At 42.1% G+C, this 6,942-nt stretch overlaps 1 pseudogene; it reads left to right on the top strand.

Annotated features, from left to right (window-relative positions):
• Positions 1-419: 419 nt before the first annotated feature.
• LOC121443851 lies at positions 420-1,199 on the top strand (annotated as a pseudogene).
• The last annotated feature ends 5,743 nt before the right edge of the window (positions 1,200-6,942 follow it).

Here is a 6,942-nt window from a genome sequence, read left to right as displayed (position 1 = left end):
ACAAATATACTGAGCTGTAGACAATAGTTTAATAATTTTCCTATGAATTTCTTAAGACCAAATGACATTTAGGCAGTCCAATTCTATTCAGCACTGCCTTTTCACCTTCCCCAAAGATGTTCCAGGAAAGAGTCTTGATCTCGCATCCCCCCCTTCTTATCCTTGCAGGCACTTATGTTGGAGGAAACCACTTTGTGTCTGATTGAAACTGAAGAATTCTTCCAAGGCAGAGATTGGCAGCTATGAAGCCCAAGCACAGAAAGAAAGCCAAGAGACAGTGGAACAGGAGTGTTGTGGCCTATCTCAGTAAGTCTACCACCATGATAAAGATGCCTCTTTGTATGAGATGCATGCCACCTCTCCAGAAGAAGAATGGGCCAACTCTCCAGAAGCAAAAACTGAGTAAGCCTTTTGAGGCCCTGGAGAATATTGTTGGCCGCAGGATTTCTCATGGCTGGAAGGAAGCCAATGAATCAGTCACCCAGTGGAAAGCCATCATTCTAGATCAACTGCCAACATTTACCACTCTATATTTGTTGAAATATGATGGGATTGATTGTGTCTATGGCTTGGAGCTTCACAGCGATGAAGGGATTTTAAACCTTAAGATCCTGCCTAATAATGTGCCATTTCCTCATGTGACAGAGACTCATCTGGCAAACACCATAGTTGACAGAGCAGTGAAACATACATTCACTGGCACTAATGGCTCTAAGGAAGACTGGAATGGGATGGTCCTAGAGGAGGTGCCAATCATGAAGACCTGGTTCTATATTACCTACAAGAAAGATCCGGTCTTGTACATTTACCACCTCCTGGATGACTACCTTGAAGGCAACCTCCACATCATGCCAGGCTCTAAGGAGCAGTGCAGTGGTGTGGTCCCAGATGAGGAGCAGACCATGATGACCTGTTTCTACATTGTCAAGGAGAATGATCCAGTCCTGTACCTTTACCACCATCTTGATGACTCCATTGAAGGCAACGTCCACATCATGCCTGAATGTCCTCCAGTAGAGGTGACTTTGGAATTAGGCAGGGATTCCTTGGCAGGCAAAATTGTGCAGTAAAACAAAAAAGATGGAACACAAGAGATAGGTAAAATTATTTTCCAAGTTCCCACCAAACTTTCTGTGTCTTTAATCAAGTTTAATAATGACATCCATATCTATGTCTATGATTTGGTGAAGATCTATTAAAGCGAAATTCTCAAATTTTGAGGGGCACACTTAAAACTGTGTTTCGGGAATTTGTTTTTTATTTTCAGAGATACTTCAGGTCTTCTATTAATCCTGGTATTTTTTCCAATGAAATATTCTTGCTTGAAAAATAAAAAAATTGTGAACATGTTGTGTTCTTTGGTGAATGATAGATTGTGATTGGTGGATGGGACATCACAGAAATACATGCCTCAAAACAAAGCAGGATTTATGGTCTTTCCCCTTGGAGAGGATGGACTGGGGATGCTTGGTGTAGTAAAGGACAAGATGGCTGTCTAGGAAGTAGTGGAGAGGGGACAAAAGTTGTAGGATCTCGGGGCGGGATAAACCTTGAGGGAAAAACATGTCAAAAGGAATGATGTGACAGATATCAGAGTGAGGTATTGGGACTTAAGAGGATAAAGAGTAGACTAATCAGGAAGGGACACAAATGTATACTCAAAATCAGAGAAAATTAGGTTTCATTTGATGAATAGTTTAATTTGTACTGGCTGTAAGTCACTGGATGTTTGATCTCCACTGTAGCATGTTGAGTGACCAGGAGCCTCCTGCTTTGAGGAAAGTGTCTCCGCCCAGTTCCTCTTCTGCAGTGGGATGGACGTCACGCTATCTACTTCCTTTTGTCAGAATTCTTTCTGCCACCTACTTTGTCATGCCTGGATTGGGTATGCCTTGAACTCTCATAGGTCCTTTGCATACCATCCAACCCTTGTGAGTTCATTTAAATAATTACCCTGCCATATCTGGAAAACAGTGTTCCCTTTCATTGATCATGTTCTGTAGGACTTGGGCTATAAAACTCATCGACAGACGCAACCACACATAGGATAAACATGTACACATTGATGCCCACTAATGTGTGACATGCACACATATGATGAATACACAGATCTCCATAAAATCAGTAAACGAGGGAATCCATGATGCTAGGTGGAGTGTGGCAAAGACACCACAAACCCATCAGACCCCCAAATACCAGTATGGTATTGATGTCTGACTCCCATCATGTAAGGATCCTGCCATCCTGTAACGGGGCGATTTTTGCTTCCTTCCTCTTCACAAACTTGGTTAAAATGTTAGAGTTGTCAAACTGCCAGTTAGGGTCCAGCATGTAGATCAGCTGTCCCAGGTCAGGTGAGTTGGCTACAATTTGGGTGAGAACTTCTACCAGGGCATTCTGGTACACCCTCACCTCTTCTTCTCCCAGTCCTCATCATCACTCTTGTGGCTGGGATTGGAGCTCAAAGAAGGCAAAATTGGAAAAGCCTCCTCCTCAGTGGAAAACAATGTCCATCTTTCATATGACCTGACTCTCACAGGGAATGTAGCATATTTTATCCTTCTAGGTCTCCTCATTCATTGGTTCACTCATCTTTCCAATGAATGATTGAATTCATCCATTCTTCCATCTCTCTCTCTCTCTCTCTCTCTCTCTCTCTCTCTCTCTCTCTCTCTCTCTCTCTTCTTCCTTCCCTTCTTGCATTTCCCCCTTTATAGTAGTAATTTGAGCAGCGGGGCTGTGTCCCAGCACCATGGCTGCCTAGCTAGCTTATGCCCCAAAATGAGAACACAAAAAAAACTGTATTCTTTTAAAAACTCCCTGGCCCATTATTTTCAGCCTCTTAACCCATTTCTAATGATATATGTTGCAGCACGAGGTGTGCTTACCAGGAAAGATTCAGCATGTCTGACCTGCTGGCTGGCTGCATTGCCATCTGCCTCAGAGAGCAGAGCTCCCATGTCTGCCCGGGATAGTGGTGCATGGCATCTCTGAGCTCACTTCCTCTTTCTCACAGCATTCTGTTCTCTTTACTCCTCCCACCTATGTTCTAACATATCAAGGGAAGCAGATTCTTTATTTAATTAAGCAATGTCCTTCTTCCATCACTTTATCCTTTCAACAGCTGCCCAAAAAAATCTTCCATGTCTCTTCTGTTGTATAATCTTTCATTTGTAAAGAACTTGCCCTCTCAGGGAAGGATTTTTCTGACATCTCTGTGGATGGAGGTCATATGAGGCAGATCAGATGAGCAACCATGACAACTCTTATGCTGTAGAGTTAGGTGGACCAGAGATTGATTGCTGACAATCCTGTGCTATGCGTCAGATGCCCATGAACTCTGCCCCTGTTGTCAGACAGGCAGACATCACGGTGGTCACACATACTTAACTCATTCAGTGTTCACAGATCATGTGGATTGAGTTCTAATTCTTCTCCTAAACTAATAAAGAAACCAAGATTAGGAGAAGAGAAGACCCTGAAGTAATGCCTCAAAATTGGTCGTTGTGCAAAAGTAAGGTGACCTGCCTCCATTTATGCTGTCTCCCTTTCTTAGTCAAATCCATCCTTCCATAGGCAAACCAATTTCTCGCCAACAGCTAAGCATAGGATTGAACCCGACAGCCTTTGATTTCTGAAATAAGAACTGTCCACTTTAGGTCTCATAACAACACAGGAAGTTTTGTAAGACTGTCCCAGCAACAATTTAAAGCAATTCTAGGACACCAAAGATGCAGCAATTTATGTTTAATGGTAATAAACATGGTTTGGATGAGACAAAAGAAAAACAGATTTATGGACTCACAATGATTTCATGTGATTTGGCCCACACAGGATTCTGGTTCTGAATACTTCACGCTCAGTGGGTTTTGGAGATTGTGGTGTCCCTGAACATAGCTGGAGGCTTTGGGGCCTGAAAGGACAAGCCTTGATATTTCAGGACATCCTTGTCCTTGGTTTCCACTCTTTACTGATTTCCAAACATAGAATGAGCAGCCATCTACTCCTGCTGCCATGCCTTCCCACATGAACAGAGAGAACACCCTCCACACCCAGGTTTCTTGTATCATATATGAAGGCATATGTCACAAACAATCTCGAACACCAGCTTAGTATTGTGATTAATAGAATGATTATTTCATTAAAGGGCAAAAACTTACAGATGACCATCCCTGACAAAAGCCCTCAGCGGGATCAGGAAAGGAGCCTAGAAGCCAGAAGGGAAACTGGAAGCAAGAGATCAAGCTGAAGGCAAATGGTGGTTTTTGAAAGAGAGAGAGACCACACCACAATGGGCTGGTATGTCAGTGGCTAATGCCTGAAAGAGTGGAAGAAACTCATGCAACACACTTATTTGGATATAGCAAAAAAAAATACTAGGATGTAAGAAAAAAAAACTATTTTAGTTTATTTATTTCAGTCCTTCCAGATACATCACAGAGATAGGATCTCTTCATGCATGAGAGTCACCGATGATTTCCCTTTAAGAAAATACCCACAAAACTCCCAATAACATCATCAGCATTCAACAACATGTCTATGATCGCTTTGCCTTGCCTTTGCTTCTCAGTAAATGATGCTGTTAGTTAATCTCTGCAAACAATGCAAATTTCCCTATACCTAAATAGACAGAATTGACAGGTTATCTTAAACACAACAGGGAGTCACACTACGATGGAATGGGTTAAACATCACCAGTGTGGCAGTGACATATTTAGGATCTTTCCTTTGTCTAAAAATCACAGAATTGTAAACATGATATGTTTTCATACAGATTTCATAGGGTTTTGTCCCCCTGATGGTTTCCTTGGTATGCTTCCATAATTTTTGCCAGATCCAATCAGTTTTGCCATGCACTCTCAGCTCCACATCATTGTGTTCCCCTTATGTTCTAGTCCAGGCATTTTTGACATCTTGAAACTGTTGCAAGAGTATCTCATGTCCCACCTAAATGATTTGGAGTGTTATTTAGGCTGAGTTTTATCTTCCATCCATGAGTTCATTGACTTTCCTTGGGCGTAATTCCTGGGACACTGAGCCTAACTCCTGGGGGATTCCTCTAGTTACTTCTCCTTGCTGAGACAGCTTACACTCTCAGTACTACTATGACAGTATTTCTGTAGCAAACATTCTTCTCAAGATGAGAAGAAATTTCAATATTACAATCCATTTGTTTTTATTGTGATTTAAACACACACACGCACACAAACAAACACAAGTTAATGCACATACACTGATGATATTAATTGAGTAGGCCATTCTGGGGTTGTCAAGATCATTATCTCTCGAGGGGTTCTTAGAGGCATGGGGTGACCCCCTAGAGGAACTTGGGCAGGTGAGGAGAGGTTGACTGCACTGTGCCATGTTTATAGTCACAATGGGTGCCTTATCCTATAATCAGACTGATGACTATCTTGAATATCACCATGGAACTTTTGTATGGCCAAGATGGAGATCAAGTCAGGGTAAAAATCAGAAAACTAGATGGAGCTTCCAAGCTCCAGTTGAATAGCCGACTGGTGGAGAATAAGAGCAAGGATGTCAGGAATAAAATGGCTTGGTCCACACACTGAGACACTGTGCCTGAACAGAGGGGGTTTCAACTAAACCAGTGGCCTGGGAATGAAAGAACATGGAATCAAAGTGGAAGCTCTGAATGTGGCTGACAATTGGACCAGACTGAGAAGCCAATGATAATGGCACTGACATTTGTCTTCACTTCATATACAGGCTTTTTTGTGATCATATTCTATGTGGATGCTTGCCTTTATAAATCTCGATGGATGAAGGGTAGGCTTGGACTTCAAACAGGTCAAGGTACCCCGCCCTCAATTTAATTGGAGTTGGAGTGGAGAGGTTTGGTGGGGGAGCGAGAAGAAAGTGGGAGGAGGAAACGAAGTGAAAATTTTGATATTCATTATTATGAAGTAATATAAAAATCAATAGTAGATAACCAATAAAGAGATTGGAGCTAGAACAAAAAAACATTCATGTGAGTTGTTGACTCAGACACCAAAGACTTTTTTACAGAAAAGGCACAAAAAGGGATTGGGTTACCTGGCAAAATATGACTCATGTATTTGGGAAGATGAGTGAGGTTTTATTTTGGGTCTCCAGAGGGCTGTGTGAGCAGCATTATAGGACATGTATGCTGGATATTTCTGTGGGTTAGTACGGAAGAAAACTGCCTATGAGGGGTTTAATGACCTAAGTAGAGCCTTGATGATGTCACAAAGCTTTGGTTGGGGGTGGCAACACTGTTCCACATGAAGCACTAGTCTTCTGTGAAGGTGGGCTGACTATCTTCACGGTGGCTGAGGAGGTGAGTTCAGCTCTTGGGCTCCACAACTGTTCAACGGGATTAGGCAGCTGAACATTTCCAGAAGATGGAATCTGGAGAGCCAAGACATTTTCTTTTGGTAAATATGTTTAGGAAGAAACAGGGACCTCTGTAGTCCCAGAGAGGTTTCCTTCAAATCTCCTGTGAGTCTAAAATTTATGTTGTTAACAGCTTCTATATTTGATAGCTGTGGGGACAGTGAATGCCAGGTATTCTTCCCACTTTATCTTTGCTATCAATGTCCAATTCATCATGTAACGAAAGGGGCGAAGATCCTCTTTGTCCATATGTGTTTTAAAAGATATTAATTATTTCTAAATGGTGCTGTTGCCCAGATTAATGAGTCTTTATTTTTGCAGTTTGTCTCACAAAACTCACTTCTCTAGTGAAGACATGGAATGGCTTTATGTAATAAACCTGGGTCTGGATCAGGAGACACAATACATAGAACCAGTGGACTGGAGTGCCATGACCTTGGGCAGGTGGTTTTGGATCAACCACCTAACCAACAGCTTGAGTGGGAAGGAGAGAAGTGGCTGTCCTTCGAATTCTTTGCCATCTGTTCAGATTTTTCTTTCTCACTTTGGGCATAGGCATCCAGT

Source organism: Microtus oregoni, unplaced genomic scaffold, assembly GCF_018167655.1.
Source record: "Microtus oregoni isolate MIOR12 unplaced genomic scaffold, Mior012 000113F_ref0000058, whole genome shotgun sequence".
NCBI lineage: Eukaryota > Metazoa > Chordata > Mammalia > Rodentia > Cricetidae > Microtus > Microtus oregoni.
The sequence above is the reverse complement of the archived record's forward strand: the minus strand, read 5'-3'. Positions and strand labels throughout refer to the sequence as shown.